Source organism: Microtus pennsylvanicus, chromosome 3 (assembly GCF_037038515.1).
Source record: "Microtus pennsylvanicus isolate mMicPen1 chromosome 3, mMicPen1.hap1, whole genome shotgun sequence".
NCBI classification, from domain to species: Eukaryota; Metazoa; Chordata; class Mammalia; order Rodentia; family Cricetidae; genus Microtus; species Microtus pennsylvanicus.
The window spans coordinates 112878502-112901006 of NC_134581.1; the positions used below are offsets into that span (position 1 = coordinate 112878502).

The 22505-nt window shown below is 37.8% G+C and overlaps 1 pseudogene; it reads right to left on the minus strand.

The window, feature by feature from the left end:
- Positions 1-9001: 9001 nt before the first annotated feature.
- Positions 9002-9488, minus strand: LOC142847309 (G-protein-signaling modulator 3 pseudogene; annotated as a pseudogene).
- Positions 9489-22505: the final 13017 nt, after the last annotated feature.

Consider the following 22505-nt stretch of genomic DNA (forward strand, 5'->3'; position numbering starts at 1 on the left):
GTGTCCCTAAGAAGATGCATGAGTCAGGCCATGGTGGTGCACACCTTTAATCTCAGCACTTAGGAGGCCCTACAAGAGGTCTACAGAGCTAAATCTAGGACAGCCAAGTTTAAACAAAGAAACCCTGTCTTGAAAAACAAACAGAAAAGTACAACAACAAACAACTGATAGATGAAGCTATGACAGTGAAGAAGCCTTTATGATCATCTTACACCACCAAGTACACTTGGATGGCAGCCAACAAGCCTGAAACTTGCTTGGGCAGTAGACCCAATATGACCATGATTGTAGCGGTTTCTGAATATGTACATGGCTGAATTCAGAAGCAAACTTCTTTAGGCTTCCTTTATGCCACTAAGGTTCCTGGAAGTGTCTTCCTTCAAACAAAAATCTTTTAACTGAGCTCAAAGAATTGCACCTTACATCCTGCTGTGGGTTATTTTCAGCCATTTCAATAAATTTCATTAATGTCCCTTGCACTTCAATTCTTTTTAATTGTGCAAATCTCTTTAACAAGAATAATCTCCTTGTTGCTAAACTTAAATTTTTGCTTTTTCTTTCTAAACAGCATATTTTTCAAATATTTCTGGTCTATATTAATTTTTGCTCTGAAACTTCACTATAATCTGACAAAACCTAGCTCCTACTAATGATGTTCTGAATGCTGACTTTCTTAAAATTCCCTATGTCAAATGAATTGACCCATTACTTTTAGGTTGTGTCTCAAAATATTAGGATACATATACAAAATGTAGATAAATGCTCTTTGAAAATGGAACATAAGTTCTTGTTCTATTTAAAATAAAATCTTCCTAACCAAAACTTCATTACATAAACTTTGTTGGTTAACTCTTGTTCTTGTCTTCTGAGTGCCCATCATAATTATTTCCCAGACTCTAGTCAAGGAATTCGAGGAGTTCTCTACAAACACCACCAAGTTCTTCTAAATTTTTTCCCCTATCTTGTTGCAAAAGTTCTAAATGACACAGACAATAAGTCACAGCAGGCATTCAACTTGGGCGGTACCATATTCCTGGAAGTATTAGGTTCCTCATCATTGTGACAAAATATCTAACAAGAACAATAGAAGGGAAGAAGACTTGCTTTTGTTTACACTTTCAGAGCTTTTAAGCTGGAAAGGGAGTGGCAAAGCAGAGGAGCTTTTCCCCATCATGACCAACCCTACAAATTCCTTTGAGAATGCCATGGGACATGAACACTAAGAATGTGCTGTCAGAGGGCTTATGATCTCCCCAGCTGTTTTTTGAACTTGGGAACTTTCTAAGTACCCCTGCACACATTATTTTAAATGACAGATGAACAAACAATGTCCCAAAACAGAAAAGCCCTTTCAAGATAATTATTCCAATTTCTACTTTGGCTAATATTTCATAGTGAAACTCTAGTATCTATCATTCATTTCCAAACACTGGAATATTGATCCACAGTAAGAATGCAGAACTACAGTATGTGGAAAACCATGGTATTTGCTCACTCTGGTTCCAGCAAGCTCTATCCTAACCCAGGTTGCCATTTCTGAAGCAACTTGCCTCATATCCAGAGGTGGAATAAAGAACTTCCAAAGCAAATGCAATTAACCAGACAATCCAGTCATTAGACTCTTAGAAGGACATTTAGGACTACACTGCTACTAAGTAATCAATTGAACTGTTTTGTTCTAGTATAGTTGTTATAGCAGAGAAGGTTTTGGGATGCTATGCTCTTTGTCATGCTTTATCACATTGCCCTGTGATTGTTACTCTTTTATAATTTTGTCTCCACTCACGCATTTCTTTTACTTTCATTTTCTTTGATTTTCTTTGTTTTATCTTTATAGAGAGGGGCAGTATAGCTCCTTTGTCAACAAACTTATGGTTGTTTGATCACTAAATGACACTGGCTAAGAAAATGGAGGACACTTGATGTGGGAGTCCCCTCTGTGTGCTGCTTGTATTGGTTAATGAATAAAGAAACTGCCTTGGCCTGATAAGGCAGAACTTAGGTAGGTGGAGAAGACAGAACTAAATTCTGGGAGGAAGAAAGCAGAGTCAGGAGTTGCTGTGGAACCACCGCCAGAGATAGATGTGCTGAGAATTTCCTGGTAGGCCACGACTTCCTGGTGATATACAGATTAATAGAAATGGGTTAAACTAATATATAAGAGTTAGCCAATAAGAAGTTAAGAGATAATGGGCCAAGCAGTAATTTAATGATTACAATTTCTGTGTGGTTATTTTGGGGCCAAACTAGCTAGGCAGCTGGGACAAACAAGCGGGCTATCTTTCCAACAGATACTGGAGAGAAGACTTAAATATTCAAGAAATTGGGCAATCCCACAACTTCCACATTCAAGTGTTGCCACAGTTTTCTCAGAGGCAATGTCCCACAGCCCCTATGATTGCTGAGCTTTCTGAGTAACACTTTCTCCTGTTCTCACACATCCTAATGGCAGAAAGTCTCTCTCTCTCTCTCTCTCTCTCTCTCTCTCTCTCTCTCTCTCTCTCTCTCTGTGTGTGTGTTAACAAAAGTGATGCTTGTTAACAAAATAACAGCAGCAAAACAACATTGTAAGTTATACATATGCCCATACTTACGAACACATGTTGCCCTAATTTCATTTCTGCTATTGTGATAAAAAGCAATATAAGGAGAAAAGGGGCTACTTGACTTAAATTACAGATTACTGTGCATCACTGATGACAGGGAAGGAGCACAATGAGGTAGTCACATCATGTCCATAGCCTAGAGCAGAGAGGTGCAAATGCATCTTCAAATGCTACCTACTTCTTTGCTCTCAGCTGGCTTTCTTATTCATGCAGTTCAAAGCCCAGCCCAAGAAATGGTGCCTCACTCATTTGAGTTAGATCTTCCATTCCACCCCAATTAAGACAAACATTACCCCTTCTGCTCTTAAACTGGATCCTGGGAGTTCAGTCCATTGCTCTGATGTGAGTCTCTGCCTCTGTTTCCATCTGTTGTTGGACGAAGGTTCTATTGGTGTGGGAGAATTGTCTGTATTCTGTCAATCATGTTGTAAATAAATGCTGATTAGCCAGACAGGAAATACAGGCAGGAAAACCAGACAGGAAGTAGAAATGATGTAAGGAGAACAGGAGAATTCGGGGAAGGAGGAAGTTGATTCCTCCCACTCCTGCCCAGACCACTCCTGCAGCAGGATATGATCTGTCCCACTGAAAAAAGGTACTGAGCCACATGGCTAACAGAAAAATGGGTTATCAAGATGTGAGAGTTAGTCAGTGAGAGGCTAGAGCTAATGAGCCAATCAGCTTATAATTTATGGAGGCCTATGTGTGATTTTCTTTGGGGCTAAACAGTTGTGGGGTACTGGGTGGGACAGAAACCCAAACAAACAAGCAGGCCTGCCCCCCCCAGCTCATGTTACATTCAATGGTGATATTGAAGATAATCATCAGTCTGATTATAGAGTAAGTACAGTTCAGACACCTTCTCCTCTTTTGCTTAGGGTCTTAGTTGGGGTTATCCTTGTGGATTCCTGGACTTTTTTCTAGAGCCAGGTTTCTTGCTAATCCCATAATAGTATCCTATTTTCTTTGGATGTATACCTTGTTCAACCTAGATGGAGTAGGGAGGGCCCTGGACTTTCCACACCTCTCTTAGAATTGGAGAGGGGTGGGGTGGGAGGGTCTGTGGAGGTGGTGGAAGGGGAGCTGGAAGAGGGGAAGGAATGGAAATTTGAATTGGTACTTTTTAAGTAACAACAACAACAACAATAATAATAATAATAATAGACAAACATTACAACACCCGAGAAACATAGGCACATATAATCTAGCTATGTCCCATTTAGACTTTCCTCCAATGTGGTTCATGGTTGTGGCATGTTGACGTAGAAAACTCACTATCAATTATTCACGAATGTAAGCATCTGTACACATACAAACACGTGTGTGTATACATGTTTATATATACATGAGTTAGTATTTACTGTTCAAAGGAAATAAGGGTATTAGAGTTAGAAGCTAGAAGTATTTACTTTTTCATTCTGAAGATGAGAATGTAAGTTATGGAGATGTTAAGTGAATGTATCTCAAATTGAAACCCTGCCTCAAGGTTAAAGGTATATGGGCATGTGTGTGCACATATGCACTATAGAATTGTAAGAGGTGTGTGGGCATGTGTGTGTCACTGTGTACTATAGATTTGTTATGAGACATGTGAACATGTGTGCATACTGTGAACTGTAGAATAGTTAAGAGGCATATGGGTCTGTGTGCACTGTTGAGAGAAAAGTGTTTGATTTGGCTGTGAGATTCATTTCCTTATGAACAAAGTATTTCAGCTTTTTAGGCAGTACCAGCAACCCTGCAATGTCCTGGTCAGATCTATTGTGTCCTGGGATATGGATAAACTCTGTGTTGCAGATGACAAGGGCCAGAACACTGTGTCTCTTTTCTCTCTGATTGGATAGATCTTTAGAACATTGACAAGTAAGATGCATCATACATCTTCACACAAACCCATTATATAATCTAAGTGATGTGCAGGAATGTGTCAGTTTTGTGAGTCTTTTTCATGTGTTTTGATAATAGTTACTCTTCTGTCCCCAATTCTTCTTAAATTGACCCATCTCCTTTCCTATCCATCTTTGTGTCCCCCCCCCATAAAGGTCAGTTTGTGCTGCTCAATTTTTCTTGGATGTATGACCTTCCATTAGAAGAGTTGATTCCCCAGAAGCTACAGTTTTAGAGAAAGCTGGCTTCTCCCCCTCCCAGTAGCAAAGATTTGCCAATATCTCTTTTGATGGAGTGCAACTTTGTTCCTACCTATCCTTTCCATGCTTGGATTTGATCTGTTTGTACACCTGCATCTATCACAATAGTCTCACAGTCTCTGCTGTGTCCAAAATATACTATTTCCATTTAGTAATTCCTTCTACTCGGGTCTTATATACTTTCTGGGCATTCTTTCTTTCTGAGCGTGTGTGTGTGTTAGACATTCTGTAGTTTCTTTATCTCCTCCAATAGCACAAATAACCATTGTGTTACCTGTTAACTTTTGCTAGAGCCATTCCTTTATTCCTTCCTATGAATAAATGACAGAAGGTTCTGAAGAAAAGCAGAGAATGGGCAATGAACTGCTATCCTGGGTACAACTAAATTACCAATCTCCATTAGAGATTGAATTAGAACAATTTCTACTATTTTCTGTGGTCATGTAGAGTGAATTAAATCCATTTTCTTTCTTTGTTTCCTTTTTTCCATGGGTAGCCTAATCTTCTCATTATTCATGATCCTTCTCAGACCTAGTGAACACTAACATTATTTCTCACCACTGCAGTCTGCAATTCTCAGAAAAAATCTTTAATATTACTCTAATAATATGTTTTTGAAGTATTTCTTTATAACTGTTAAAATATTGGCATCATCATTTAATGCCTCATATTATAGTTGTATCATTATTAAGTATCTGTTTTTCATAGTAGAATATACCTCACAATTAAGATCATAAGAAAATAATTTTAAAAAGTAAAAATACCTGTACTTATTTATTAACTCTCGACGTAAGTGAAGACACTGTTAGACAAAAGGAGTAGTCCTTTCTTCTCACCCCCTTTGCACTGAGACAATTTTTTTAAAAATATTTATTTATTTATTATGTACATAATATTCTGTCTGTGTGTATGTCTGCAGGCCAGAAGAGGGCACCAGACCTCATTACAGATGGTTGTGAGCCACCATGTGGTTGCCAGGAATTGAACTCAGGACCTTTGGAAGAACAGGTAATGCTCTTAACCACTGAGCCATCTCTCCAGCCCTCTGAGACAAGTTTTTGACTGAATTTTGTTCCCCACTTCATTCCTGAACCATCTCACTGAACCGGCTTCCTTGACACATTGTTCCACAAATTTTCCATGAGGACAAAGTTTGTGTTTGACTGGGGGTTATTGAGATTCCAACTCAGTATTGACAACAAAAGTTTCTGACTGGGCAGTGGTGACGCACGTCTTTAATCCCAGCACTTGGGAGGCAGAGGCAGGCGGATATCTGTGAGTTTGAGCCCAGCCTGTTCTGTAAGGGCTAGTTCCAGGACAGGCTCCAAACTACAAAAAAACTCTGTCTCAAAAAAACAAAAAATAATAGTTTCTGTAAATTTTTAACAAAATGTTGTGACTTGAGTTCTAGCATCTGATTCTGTCACTGTCTTGTTTGGTACTGTACCTCCTCTCAGTCACCTAATACTCACTGTAGACAATCTAACATCTGATTCTGTCACTGTCTTGTTTGGTATTGTACCTCCTCTCAGTCACCTAATCCTCACTGTAGACAATCTAACATCTGATTCTGTCACTGTCTTGTTTGGTATTGTACCTCCTCTCAGTCACCTAATCCTCATTGTAGACAATCTACAGTCTCTTGAAATTAAAATATAATACTGGGAGAAAAGTATTTTGTATGGTAGATGATGCAGTTTTGTTGAACACTTTGTTATTTATGTAAAATGTGGTAAAGCAAAAGTTGTATCTCATTTGTAAGAAAAACTATCTGGTTATGAGATTGTCCAAAGCTGCATAAATCTGCACATGTAATTCTCCCCAATGACAGAAAGAGATGTAACCTGGTTTATTGATTTTTTCTTAACTCTGAAAGCTTTATTAAGGAGCTCCTCATATCCAGTCTCTTGAGAAAACTGAAGTAATCATTAGTTTTCTTGTTGGTTTTGCAAGAACAAAGCTTAATGACCTTTGCTCCAGAGAGATCTGCAGCACTTCTCTATTAGAGTTCATGCTTAATAACATTAGATTCCTATTTCTCTGGGATTTCTATTTAAGGATACTTTAAGGATTACAAGCCTTACTTCACTTAGCAATAGAGATTAGGTTTTCAGTTTGTGTAACTCTATCTTCCAAGTAGAAGTGGCCATGATGAAAGCAGCATTGAAGGTATCAATAGGGTGAGTGAAAGAGGAGGGTATCCAAGACTCAGTGGTCATTGACCTGGGGAAAATTTAGTGAAAATGACAGTGAAGGCAATTTCAGATGGAGAATTTAATTTTACCATGAAGATCAAATTCCAGATGAGCTCCCAAAGAATATAAAAGGATAAGACAGACAGTGTTGGGCTTTTGTTTGTTTAGTGGGCCTTTGCTTTAGTTACTATAAACTTGAAGCAGAGTAAGTGATGTGGAATATTATTTTTAAGATGTATTACATTGGTTTATGCTGTGCAACATTTAGTTAATGATGAAAAGATTTGTTGCATTTTTATACTGTATTTAACTCTGTGAAGCTCAGATTTCTTGCCTGTCTAAAGCACCTGATGGTCTAATAAATAGCTAAATGGCCAATCATGAGGCAGGAACAAGGATAGGCAAGACTGGCAGGCAGAGAGAATAAACAGAAGGAGAAATCTGGGAAGAGAATAAGGGAGAGCAAGAGAAATGAAGGAGTGAGAAAAAGAAGGGGCCAGTCACCTAGAGAACCATGGAGTAAGATTACAGAAGAAAAGGGGAAAACCCAGAGGAAAAACGTAGGTGGTATAATTAAGATAAGAAAAGCTGTCTAGAAACAAGCCAAGCTAAGGCAAGGCATTTATAAGAAAGAATAAGACTCCATTTGTGATTTATTTGGGAGCTGGGTGGCAGACCCCCAAAAGAGCTGAAAGATTAAAAAACAAAAAATAAGATTTTGGTATTCCAAGGTAGAGCTATATTAAAAGCAAGTCCCATAACGGTAAGGATTATTAGTATTTGCAGTGTTTGTATAGAATTATAGTTCAGCATCCTTGGGATTAAAAAAGTTTGTTCACACAAGATTCACTACTGTTGGACCCTGAAGTCCAATCACCGAGGAGGAATTGCCCCAAGAGACCACTCTCACACTGCAGTTGATGTAAACGCATGAGGATTTTTATTTACTGCCATGACAGGGCCTTTCAGCCTCGAGAGAAGAACCCCGAATAGTTGTAACAGACTATTTTTATAGAAATAGAAGGGGAAATAACGGGGGGGGGGACATCCGGGGGTTATTTTTTTTTTTACTATTATGATTGGCTTATTCAAAGGGCTACTGGACTTAGCCAGATTGGGAGAGTGGTTGTCATATCAGGCGGGGTAAGGGGGAACATCTGTGGGTCGTTGTGACCCTATTTCAGGGACTGAGTCAACACATCAGGAACTGAGTCAACATCTAAGGGTTATCTTGCCCCAATTCCAATAACTGAGTTCTATCTGGAGAACGTCCACAAGGACACAGGGAGATGGAAAATATCCACATTCCAGTACGTGCATGTGTAGTTGTTAGGTTTCCAGGGAAGGGGGAAGCACTAAGGCTGAGAGGCCTCGGGAATGGCCTCACAGTAGTTCACTACCATATAATATTTATAAAGATAAGTTTGGAAACGGGTTTGATCCTGATTCTCCCACACAGTAGCCATGTGCACTTGTGTTTCTTAAGTCTGTGTTCATCAATTTTCTCAATTAGAAGTGAGAATGAAACTCTATTTTAGAGTATTGTGTCATAAGTTAATAGATGAAAATGTATAGGGCGCTGTCTGAGTATATCAGGTTTTTTTTCCAGAAGGGAATTATATTTATACATACAAACAAAACATCAGACAGACTCAGCAGCAGGGGGGTGGGCAGGGCTAAGGTTAGCTAAGGCTTCTGGGCCCCTCTGCCTTCGGACTTGGGGTGCTAGTGGCAGACAGTTGTCTTAATCTTTTTCTTTTTTTTCTTACTAGGCCGGAAGTGGCAGGGCTCAGCCCTCACACCCTGTTTAGTAGTTTGACAGCTCAGGATAGAGACTCTTAACTGTCTTAAGGAGCTATGTCCACGCTACCTTGCTTATATTCAAGATTAGAGTACTTTTCCCAAATCCAGTTCCCTGGGAAAGTGGGTGGTGAATACTGCCGGGTCTTCAGTCTCTGGTTTCTGGTGCCCCTGCCACACAGGCTTGAAGACATGCCTGCGGGGTGGCTGAGCTTTGAGTCCCAGAGAGAAGGGCTGGTTGGGAGTTCAGGTCTCAGCAGGTGGGTGGAGGGGGCCGGGATCTCTGCTCCACCATTCAACCTCCACCCTGAATGCTCAGTAGCAGCTTCGGGAGCTCCTGTCTGGAGGGCGGAGGTGCGTGGGGAGGCTGCTCTGACCATTGGACTTCCATCCGCTGGCACTGGTGACTAAGGGTGGTGCTGTAGAGCTGTTCTTTGTCCTCGAGAATCCGGGGTGGGGTTGGGTCTAGGCTTGGGGGGACCATAGGAATGTGGAAGGTGGCCCTCTGATCCTCTATGCGGTGGGACTGGGCCTCAGCCACCTGGTCGAGAAGGAGCTGGGACTGCAGGGAGAGCAGGGAGCCAGACCGGCCAGGGCTGTGTGTCGGGTTCTTGGAGGAGGAGGGGAGGGAGGAACAGATTGCCAAGGCTGAGTGGTGGAGTTCACAGGGGCCAGCCCTGATCATCTTTTGGGGAACCCTGCTCACCATCCTCTTCTTCCTGGGGTCTTTCAGCCTCCATCCCTGGTCTTGGGAAAAGATACTGATGGGGTAGGGGTGACTGGAATTTGGAAGGAGGATCGGAGCCCTGGGTTCTTGAGGGGAATGGGGGCAGGAAGGGGTGGAGGGTGAGCTGGAGGTTGGATGCCTGGGTGAGGATTCCTACAGGTGTTGACATGATTGTTTTTCTGTTCCTACAAAAAATGTAATATGAAGTCAGACACAATGGAATGTTAAGTAGCTATTATGTACACACAGGTTCCAATTAACCATAGTGTAGCAATTTACCGTGCCTGTTCTTCCTTCTACAGAATTTAATCAAGAATTTAGAGTACTCCTTAGCTCCAGAGACTCCTAAAGTTGACCCCTTGACTTGTCATAGGTATCCCAGCCTTTACTTAGGATAATCTCATCTAGTCCAATGATGTTAAACTCAGAATATTTTGTAACCAACCATTCTGATGTCCAAACAGACAAACATCTTCTTCTTTAATAGTTCCTGTTACAACAGGAATCTTGACTTTAACATGTACTAACAAAAACTCTATATCTCCAAACAGATTTTTGATTCTTAAAAATGGACACTACAATCTGTTCACCAAGTCCTGTCTCCTAAGTCCAGGAATCTTCTTTGACTCTAGTATTCCTCACCCTCTTCTGCCGTTTGTCTCCCAGATCCATTTTCCCACCTTATCTTATCCACTTTATACCTGGCATATGACCCTCCTGTCTGTTCTTGCCTGCTCACTCCTGCCATCCCACTCAGAGCAGCCAGAGTTTCCTCCATGGCGTATTGAAACAACACTCACCTCACCTCTCCTCTGCCATTTTACATTCATTCTATACATTTCCTTAATAATGACTTGTTTGACTTTTCCACATAGTTATTCAGATTGTCCGCACTTTAGAAACTCACCTCAAATGACGTCTTTTTGTCTTGTCTCTTTGGGAGCCAAGGGTATAAAAAATGCTACTCTAAAAACTTTGATTCTTTATCAGCTTACTACATAATCTATTTTATAAGGACATATTTGAGATGGAAGAGATTTCTTCATTCCACAATTACCTTTACCATATGAATAATTTTACCGGCACCGAATAGTTTTTATAGTCACTTCATATCTGTCATTGTTAGGGTTCCTATTGCTGCAGCAAAATTCCATGACCAACAGGCAAGTTGGGAAGAAAAGGGTTTAATAATTGCTGTTCATCACCAAAGGAAATCAGGATAGAAACTCAAGCAGGGAAGGCACCTGGAGGCAGAAACTGATGCAGAGGCCGTGGAGGAGTGTTCCTTACTGGCTTGTTTTCCCTGACATGCTCAGTCTACTTTTCTATAGAACCCACAAACACCATCCTAGGGATGGCATTAACCATCATGAGCTGGGCCCTCCCCACATTGATCACTAATTGAGAAAAGGACTTATAGTTGGATCTCATGGAGGCATTTCCTCAACTGAGACTCCTTCCTCTCTGATGACTCTACCTTGTTTCAAGTTGACACAAAACCATCTCGTACGGCATCTCACTTAAAATAATATTCATGTAGAATTATAATATGTGTGAATGGACATGATCAAAGCCCTGTCTATAACGTGTTTTCAATTCTTACTCAGCAGTATATTCTATTTTCAGGTCTATCTCAAATGCCCCATGCCTGTCTGTCAGTACCTTGATACAAAAACCCTCAATTACTGGGCTTTTTACATGTGGTCCTATTTCATAAGACCAATGCAGTACTGGCATTGGTCATGACATTTTCATCTCATAAGTCACAGCCCTTCTTTATTCTAACATTCTATTATTCACCTTAGAGTTTCTTCTGAGTGTCTGCAATTAGTTTCTGCAAGTTTTTCTCTTTCCCACTGGAAACTCTGACTTGCCTCTCATGTTAATATCTTTGTCTCTAAATTTCAGATGATTCTACTGTAAGTGAAAGTTTTTTTTTTTTTTGCAAAGAAGATGAAATAAGAATGAACTGCTGAATTCAAGCACTTAAGGTTATTTTTTATTAAAATATTTTACTAACAGTTTGGTGCCAGTAAGTTAAATTCCAGGATACCCTGGCCTTAATAATAGTTAGTACTTTAAGGTCCTTGAAATGAACAGGCACTTATTATAAGTTATTCAATGTACCGAGGACAAACAAATTTCTTCAAAACAAAACAGAAGCTGAAGCTGTAGGTATAGGGAATGTTTTTGAGATTAAAAGCTGAAGGCCCTGGTCATGGTGTAGAGGTAGGATAAAAGATTAAATTGTGGGACCATGCTTTATTGTTTGCTAGATTTTTGTCCTTGTTACTCTTTTTTTTAAATATTTCTTTAAAAAAACTATTTTTTTTCATTTTACATGCAATATCCATTTCCCACTCTCTCCCCTCCATTGTTCCCTCCACCTTCCTTCTCCCCCACACTCCATCCCATCCCCTAATACTCCTCAGGGAGGGTAAGGCTTCCCAGGATCATTCAACAATGTGAAATACATTGCTTTGAGGCAAGACCAAGGCCCTCCCCACTATATCTAGACTGAACAAGATATTCTTCCAAAAAGAATAGGTTCCAAACAACAGGTACAAGCAGTAGGGATAAATCCTGGTCTCAATGTCAGTTGCTCCACAGTCTGTAGACTGCTTTTGGTAGGACTGCCATTTTTATGTTGATTCTACCTATATAAGAACATGGGAGATCTTTCCATTTTCTGATATCTTCTTCAGTTTCTTTATTCAAAGTTCTTGTCAAACAGGTCTTTCACTTCTTTGGTCACTAAAAAAATATTTTATATTATTTGTAGCTATCGGGAATGGTGATTTCAATGATTACCCCATCAGCTTCTTTATCATTTATATATAGGAGGGCTATCAATTTTTTTTTAGTTGATCTTGTATCCCGCCATGTTTCTGAATGCATCAATTAGCTATAGGAGTTCCCTGGTAGAGTTTTTGGGGTCACTTATGTATATTATCATATCATCTGCAAATAATGAAAATTCAACTTCTTCCTTTCCAATTTATATCTCCTTGATCCCCTTTTGTTGTCTTATTGTTCTACCTAGAACTTCAAGAACTATGTTGAATAGATATGGAAAGAGTGGACAGTCTTGCTTTGTTCCTGATTTTCGTGGAATTGCTTTGAGTTTCTCTCTATTTAATTTGATGTATGTGGTTGGTTTGATGTATATTGCTTTTATTATGTTTAGATACGTTCCTTGTATCCCTGATTTCTCCAAGATCTTTATCGTAAAGGGATGTTGGATTTTATCAAATGATTTTTCAGCATTTAAGGAGATGATCATATTTTTTTCAGTTTATTTATATGATGGATTACATTGATACATTTTTGTATATTGAACCATTCCTTCATCTTTGGATGAAGAAGACTTGATCATAGTAGATGATTTTTTGATGTGTTATTGGATTTGATTTGCCAGTATTTTATTGAGTATTTTTGCACCAATGTTCATGAGGGAGATTGGTCTGTAATTCTTCTTGGTTGAGTCTTTATTTGGTTATGCTATCAGGTTAACTATAGCCTCATACAAGAGTTTGGTAATGTTCCTTCTGTTTCTATTTTGTGCAACAATTTTGAGGAGTATAGGCATTAGCTCTTTGAAGTTCTGGTAGAGTTTTGTGCTAAAACCATCATGCCTTGGGCTTTTTTTTTTTTTTTGGTTGAGAGGCTTTGATGAAAACTTCTATTTCTTGCAGAGTATAGGTCTATTTAAGTTGTTCACTTCTTTCTTTCTTTATTCTGTATGTTTTGTATCTTGATTATTATACATCCAGGGTACTTGTTTTTTTTGGTCCAATTTATTTGGTGTTTTGTAAGCTTCTTATACCTTCATAGGGATATCCTTATTTTGGCTGGGAAATTTTTCTTCTATAATTTTGTAGAATGTATTTTCTATTTTGCCCTGGTACTGAGGACCTAATAAATGGGGTGTCCTACTGTCTGACTGATCTGTGTTCAGCTGCATCTTGTGGTTCAGAATTCTTCTGAGGTCACAGGAGGTGGGTGCATTTTGGGGTGGAGTGGGCCTTGTAGCTTACAGGGTCTGATCAATGTCCGGGGGTGTTAGAGCTACATACCTGCAGGCAGCTTGCCTGCTGGCTGATTGATTAGTGGCAAGGCAGGTGGGGGAGAGGCCCAGGGTTTTTTTCTGGTACTGAGGGCCTAGAGAGTAGGGGTGTCCAGTTGGCTGGCTAATCACTCACCTCTTGGGCTGCTGTGTGCTGGTTCTTGTTACTCTTATTATTATAGTTCCTGTGTAGCACTTTTTGTTAAGCAAATTCAGTTAATTATCAAGGTAAGGCAGTGGGAACTGTTTCTAATATCTCTGACTTTTAATGTCTTGGTACTTTACCTTTATTACAGGGATAATGTATTTACCTCACCTCTACTGGAAAATATTTTAAGGGTAGAAAATTTGGAAGAGGATTGAATTGGAATATGTATATAAATCAAAGGATTTGTAATGCAGGAAGGAAATGCGTGTCTGATGTGTCCTGGAGGACCTGTGGGGGGTCACAATAATCTATTTTTCAATGACCAAGGGGAAAGAGCATTAACTCTTATTTAAGAAGAGGCCTTAAGGTAAACTTTGTAAAGTATTTCCAAAGAACTGCATTGCTATGGTAAAATTTTTAAAGTTTCAGAAAATAAAACATAAGAATCTTTTGATATATAAAGCAGAGAATGGTAAGAGCAGGCCTGCAAGCCTAGAAGCTGGAAGAGGAAGGATGAGAGTGTAAGGTAGGCTGACCTCTATTTACCGAATTAAAAACAAGCAAACAGATATTGTTGACAATAATATAAGGAATCCAAGGTGTGCTTGTGAGGATAGCTAACAATTATGTGTACTTAAAAATCTTACTCAGAGGATATATTTTAAGTGTCTTCACCAGAAAAAAAGCTATGTAAGGCATACATGTGTTAACTCGATTTAGTAATTTTAACACATATATGTCTAAATGTTACATTCTATTCCACAAATACATGTAACTTTTCCCAATTTAATTAACTGATTGATTATCTGAACAAAATTTGAAATGACTAGTCAGGGCAGCACCTCCTGTTCAGATATGCACAATCAGTGCTTCACAGGCCTGATGTCCTCTGTGAACCACAATGTCAATCAAATCACAAGCCTGGTCTGTGCTTGAAAAATGTTTCTTGTTCATTCCTTCAGCCTCCTGTTGATTCAGCACTTCTGCACTTAGTAAATTCCCTAGCAAGTTAACAAGTGTGTCTTTAGACAGTAAGCTAACACATGCTCTCCTCTTAACCTTCAGTGTCTTATGTCTTGGAGACAAATGGCATTGAAAATGATAGTCACCTAAAACATTATCATCCTGTTATTTTTAACAGTTGGGTCTTTCTTTTTTCTACATTTCCTCTTCGGTCCTCAGGCACCCCAGAGAAATGTACTTGTATTGTATCTCAAATGCATTTCTTTCTTTTTTCAAGCCATGGGCAGGCATTCTCAGACTTCTGACCCACCAGATTCAAAACAAGACTGTTTTCCCCTGGGTTGTTGTACTACTAGTGTTTTAATAAAAACTAAGTAATAAACGTATGCAACTGTTTGGAAAAAAATCTGTGGTACTAAGAATGAATGCTAATCTCAGTAGTGGTATTTTCTTAATGACACCAGCTCATGATGTGACCTACCATATAAATTCTAACTCAGTCATATTCAGACATTTGGGACCTCAAGAAAGATCCATAAAAGAACCTCTGGACATAAGTTTATATATATTGATATTTGCCTACTACACAAAATGAAAGGAAAATCCCACTGGGCTGCATATATGGCATACCCCTTTGCTGTAGAATATTTGTTTAGCAAGGAAAATATGTGTTATATTTATTTATGCTGCCTTCGTTCAACTATGTAGAAATGTGTTGAATTTTCAATAACTAAATAAAATTAACCTGTGTTCAGAGACACAGGGTTAGTAAAGAGTTAAAAGAAAGTAGCAGGGAGAACCCTAGCATGTGATTTTTATTTACAATGGTTTGAAAGGAGAAAAGTTTCCTGGGACTCCAGTTAAGAGTGAAAGAGGGCCCACTACTTACTGTAAATTTCTGAGCTCACTGGTTTTTATCCTAGCCTTTGCATTTTGAGTTTTATTAGAAAAATAGAGATTTAGTTAAAGCTGCTTTTAGTGGCAGAAATAGAGTCATTGTCTTGGGAAGCAGAATTACCCTCAGGCAACAGCATTAGTAACCAGGCTACTAGTCATTTAAAGCACAGCCACTGTGATGAAGGTAAAACAGAATTTTGGCACTTCAACACTTGGCACAACCACACAGATTTTGAGAGGTCAGGCAGGCCAGCTCTGCTGCAATTGTCATCTGGGCCTTTCTTCATGAGCATTTACAACAGGTGGTTGACACTTGCTAGTCCTTGCATTTGGAAGGTGTGGGAGAATCTTGTCTTTGTTGCCTACATACAAGAAAATGGAGAAGTCAGCAGATATGGAAAGGTTTTTTGAAAATTCCTTAAGACAGATTTTTCTACATAAAGAATGAGGAACATCATTATTTTCTACATAAAAAATGAAAAACATGAGGCCATTAGGAACTTGTACAGTGCTGGTATGGATCGTTTAATGGAAAATGTAAATGTGGAGGTAAATGACCTAGCTGGGTTTGATATAATGTCAATTGTAATTGTTATCAGTTTTGTAATTAATATTGTCTCATTAAAAAGTGGTTTGGTAACTATTAAATATGTTAATTTGTTAAGATGCAGGCCTTATAAAGACCTACTAACGCAAATAAGGAAAATATTCATACATGGTCAGACGAAATTAAAGTAGGACCCACCACACCGATACATTATAAAACTTAAGAGGAGAAGCTTAAGATTACTAGAGCTAATCTTAATATTGATAATATTGGTAATAATATGGCAATATACAGTCACTATACAATAATGGCCACCAGATTATAAGAACCCTCAAGATTATGCAGAAGTTAATTGGAATCTCATAGGAATTTTAAATTTTAGAAAAGTTAAAGTAGTCATTCCATGTGGTATGCATTCACCTTTTATAAAAAGGATGTTAAATTCATAGGTAACCAGGAACAAAATTATTCAACAAGACTGGAAGGATTTAATTACAATGCTATAGAAAGCAGGTCCTCAGTTATAATGGAGAACATGGTGAGATGACAGGAAGCTAGGGCCATGGAACAACAATGAAGGGCTAGAGGTCAAGAGATTTCCCAAGACCAATGAGGATAAGTGTTATTGTTTTTCACCAATATTATTGTTTCCTTTAAAAAAAAAACAGTGGGTGTTTGCAGAGGGGCTGCAGTTTCCCAAGGGCCAGCAGCAGGTCCCATAGCCCAAAGCCGAAGTGAGTTCCCAGGAAGGTAGAAGACAGAAGCAGATGACAGATACAGCATTCAGAGAGAGTTTGGGTATAGAGTTTATTTAGTGGGTTATGGAAGGGAACAAATGGGGAGGGAAGGAGAAAGAGGGGGAGAGAGAGAGAAACAGAGAGGGGAAGAAAAGAGAGAGGGGAGAGAGAATTCTTCAGAATTGGGATGGGCTGGTGGGGTGGTGGAGAGCACACAGGCTGGAGGAGGCAGAAAATCCACTTGCCTCAGTGGAAGGAAGAAGTGGGTCAGGCTTGTCTCTTAAAGGGACAGGGTAATCAGTTGACAGGATACTTCATAACACTAAGTATGCTGATTTGAAAAGACAGGCTATATTTGATGATCATATCTTGGTTGTATGCCATGTAGCAGCTTTGAATGCTTGAGGCAGGGGTGAAGAATCAGGAAAGAGGACTGAACCATTAATTATACAAAATCATACAAGACCCAAAGGGAGCCTTCACTGCCTTTTTTAAAAATAAAGATTGATATCAGCTGTATATATATATATATATATATATATATATATATATATATATACACACACACACACACACACACACACACACACACACACACACACACACACATACATACACATATATGCATATATACACATACACACACACATATATATGTAAAAATATAGTATGATATCTGTTCCAGGTGTTAGATATTAATTGAATCTTTGGCTTTTGAAAGTGTTGATTCAGAATGCAAAAGGGTCATTAGGCTTTTAAAGGCAAAATCAGCACCCATACAAGAACAGATCCAAAATAAAGTTGAGATTCTATCCCACACATCTAATATCCACGCATCTTGGATAGGAGCTTTACTGTCTAAGAAAAAATAAAAATGTTAGGTGTGTTAATTATGGGAGACAAGGTCATCTGAAAAGGGATTGTAGTCAAGGTACTGCTAAAAGCAATATTTGTTTTAGAAATAATGCAAATAGAAGGCCCTATCCTTCTGGAATATGAAGAGTGTGTGCAAAGGCTAGCATTGAACTAATGAATGAAGTCCTAAAGGGGACAAGAGAGGTAACCATTTGCCATTGGGAAATGCCTTGAAGGGCCTCCTGCAGATTCCAATATCAAACTTTGTTCAATCACTTCCTGCCAGCATTGAGGGAAACCCTCCATAGCGTAACTAAAATATTCAATGGTTGTTGTTAAAAATCATAAAAATCATTAGATAAAACAAGATTTTCAGGAAATAACATAATGCAAGTGTTTTGCCAAAATGTCTATAAATGATCAAGACCAATGATAAAAATATGAATAAATGACACAGTAATTGAGGGTTTGGTATACAGAGGTACAGATATAACAATAATTCTACCAAAATCTTCATATCCAGGTTGGCTAGTTCAGGAGGTAAGTGTTCAGTTTCAAGAGACTGGAAATTTATCTCATATAAAGCAAAGTAAAGAATTGTTATCTGTATAGAGCCAGAAGGACAAGTAAATTAAAACCATAAGTGGCTAACATAGCAATGAATTTATGGGGAAGCAATTTGTTTTAGCAATAGAAAAAAAATAGATTAATATCCCCCAACTTCACAAACAAGTTATAAAATAAGGAATGCTTCTGAGAGAAATATTCAAAGTGTTATCAAACAGTCACAGACCATTCAAGTTGTGCTTAAGCAGGATACAACTGCTGTCAGTATTTCAAAGGTACTAACAGTCTTACCTTTAAAAAGGTCAACACACAAACTTGTGTGGGTGGAGCAATGTCCTTTGCCATAAGAAAAATTGCAGTCACTAGAACAGCTGGTATAAGATCAGTTAAATTCTCATATATTGAAGAATCAATCAGTTCTGGGAATTCTCCTATATTTGTCATTAAAAAGAAATCTGAAAAATAGAGAGTGTTAACAGATTTAAGGCCCATAAATATGGTGATTAAGCCAATAGGCTCTTTACAACCTAGAATTCCTTTGCCTCCTTTATTACCTAAAAGATTGTCTATTAGAGTGATTTATTTAAAATACTACTTTTTTATCCTGTACTTTGCAAGAACAGGATAGAGAAAAATTTGCCTTCACAGTGCCTATTTCTCATTACTATCCTATTGAAAGATACCATTGAAAGGTTTTTACAGAGGAAAGTTAAACATCTCTACCTTATGTCAATGCTTTGTACAACAGCTATTAGAACTAATTAATAAAGAATTTTCTCAATCTATAATTTCCCATAACATGGATGATATTTTATTAACTGACTCAGACACACATACTTTTCAAAAAAGTTTGATGAAAAAAAGAAAACTTTTGTCTTATTAATGATTATTAATTACTCTTGAAAAAACACAAGAGAAGAGTCTCTTAATTATTTAGGCTATAAGATAGGTTTACAGAAAATTCAATCACAGAAATTACCGATAAGTAGAGACTGATTATTGACACTTAATGATTTTCAGCAATTGATGAGAGATATTAGTTGGCTATGGCCTATAGTTGGATTAACAGCTTAAGAATTAAGTAATTCATTTCAAACTTACAAGGTGATAAGTACTTAAATAGTCTAAGAAAATCATCAGATGAGGTTGAGAAAGAATTTGTTCAGGTAGAAAAAGAATTACAGTATGCATATGTAGATCACTTGATCCAAAGTTGATTGTATATTAGTTATTTTGCATTCTCATTCTCCCACATGAATTCTTATGCAGAGAAAAGATAATATCTTTCTGATGAGGTAAAGGGATAGTTCATCAAGCAGCTTGTTCACTCAATCTAAGCTAACTTACAAGCCTAACAAATGTCTTTCATTTGATCAGGTAGAAAAAAGTACTAATTTTTATTAGTAGATAATGCTTTTTCTGTAGTCACAAAATATTTTAGCTTAGCAAAGATATATTATGAGAAAAAAAAACAGTTCCCTAAAGTTAGTGTTGAGGCAGGATTTTGTTTTTCTATTTCTAGGAGAATGAAAGCATTCAATTAAGGAATCTGAAGACCATTGAACAAATGAGACATCTGAAGAGGAATGATGAATTATTCTGAGAAAAACATCCCAAGAAAAAAAATAAAATTGACCTAATTGTACAACAAATTTCCAACATGATAAGATTTTATAAATTTTCCCAAGTAGTTATTTCTGTTGTTCTTTATAATCCTAAAAGGCAAATGGTCTTTTTGTGGTTCCAATTCAATTAAAAATCAAAGCTGGCCTTGAAGTTAGAATATGACTCTCTACCTCTCTAAAACCAAGCACACTTAGTAAAGGAAAATTCACAATTCCTGTTTTCATGTCAGAAGAGCCACCTGGTATGGAACCAATGAAAACAAAAATTAGGGACTATTCTATTGTCATTAATCTCTAAGGTATAGATATTAGCTCTAAAGTTGTGTGTGTGTGTGTGTGTGTGTGTGTGTGTGTGTGTGTGTCTGTGTGTGTGTGTGTGTAGTAGGAGGAGGCTATTAGTTAGTTCCTGGCTGCTCAGCCCCAAAATAATCACACAGAAACGGTATCATGTGCAATACTGTTTGGCTAATAGCTTAGCATATTTCTATCTAACTCTTACATTTTAAATTAATCCATTTCCATTCATCTGTGTATTGTCATGGGGCTATGGCATACTGGGTAAAGTTCTAGCGTCTGTCTCTGGCATGGTTACATTGCTTCTCACTGACTCTGCCTTCTTTCTCCCAGCATTCAGTTTAGATTACCCTGCCTTGTTGCAAGGAGGGGGCCGCTTGTTCATCCCGGCCACCTGGCTAGTTTAGCCCCGAAATAACCACACAAAACCTTATTAATTAAATCACTGCTTGGCCCATTAGCTTTGGTTTCTTATTGGCTAATTCTTACATCTTAATTTAACCAATTTCTATTAATCTGTGTATCGCCACATGGCAGTGGCTTACTGGGTAAAATTCACAGTGTCTCTCTCACTTTGCTTTCTTCCTCCCAGAATTCAGTCCTCCACCTACCTAAGTTCCTCCCTATCAGGCCAAGGCCATTTCTTTATTCATTAACCAATACAAGCAACTCACAGAGGGGCCTCCCACATCACTGCCTACCTCTATTCTGCCCTGCACAGGCCCAAGACAGTTCTTTATTAATCAATGATATTCACAGCATACAGAGGGGAATCCCACATATTGTTGTGACATTAATGGTCATATTAATTCTAGAAATAGACTTCATTTAGCTTTTTGCCCATGATTTCAGACTTGAGTGGGAGGCAAGTAAATAAGAATGAAGTTTGAGTACCCTGGATATAATTTAACCTCTTTAAGATCTGCTTGTACTGCATATGACATTTATAAAGTTTAAATTTTCTGGTGTGTACCATATTCATTCCTAACAGTTAATTTGAAGTCTCTAAAATTTGATGGGGAGCTTATAACAATAATTCCACCTTGATTAATGCCATTAAGCTGAAAAACACTACCCAATGTTAAGTTTCAGACTACCAACTACTCAGAACATCTTCAAAGCTTCTGGCTTAGAGGGTTCAGCCTTAGAAAGTGCTTTATCCAAGACTTTAGGTAAGCCTTACATTTTCCTGTTATTTGGAGACTAAACAAAAAATGTTACAGCTACTTTTCCAAGGACTTTGTCATTATTTCAATTTTCTCAGTTTCCTAAAGACACTGTCACTCCTGGAAAAAAGAAAGTAATTTTAAGAACATGACACCCACATTCCCAAGAGTTGGGATGAGTGATTTTTGGTCCTATGGATGTTTGTAATCATTTAGAGGGATTGGTTGCAATTATTACTGGTCATGGAAACTATGTAAAGGAAATTAGATTCAAGAATCTCTTTCTGTAAAGAAAAAGAGGGATATAAAATGATAAAATAAAAGTTTAAACTATTGCATTTGCTTTAAACTATAAAGCAACTGTTTTAATGTCAAATATTTTACATTGGTATTAATTTTTGTATATTGATAAAAAATTAAGCTTATTTTTGTTATAATGTACTATATACATGTTTCTTCTCTTATTTAAGGCATTATATGTATGTAGTTTATTTTAAAAGTAACATAAGTTCTAGTCCTTGAAAGCTATAATTATAAACCATTTAGAACACTAAAGAAACAGAGGTTAGTAGTTAGTAACCTCTAATGATTAAATGTATAGTTATGTTAGATATGTTTTTTAAAGATCATCCAGAGGTATATTTTAGATAGATATATGGATGGTCTTCAAACACTTCTAATACCTACAGAATATGACATTTAAAATGTTTGTTAACATGTCTTTTCATTGATTGTGAGACATGTTTGCTCCTGGCAGTACCAATTTACTTCAGAAAGTATGTTGGGCATCGAAGAATCTCCATATATATTGAAATCCATCAGGTACCAGTCACTTAGACCTCTTCTTGGTCCAGTCAAGATACTACCACCAGTGAGGGGACTACTAAAAAAATATCTGAAGGCAAAATGATTTCTCCATTATGTACCTTTCTGCATCAGTTTCTTTATTGTTCTGTTTTGACTCTAGTAGTCCTGTACTACCTCTAATTTCTGCTTGCTTCTTCCTCTATCTTCTTATGTTCTAAAAATTCTTCTACAGCAGCTTAGAAGCGATAAGGAAATTATAAGAATCACTTTATTTATTTATTTATTTGTTTGTTTATTTATTTATTTATTGGGTCAAGAGCACATTCCTTGGGTAAGCATTTAGGGAACTGAGCTATTG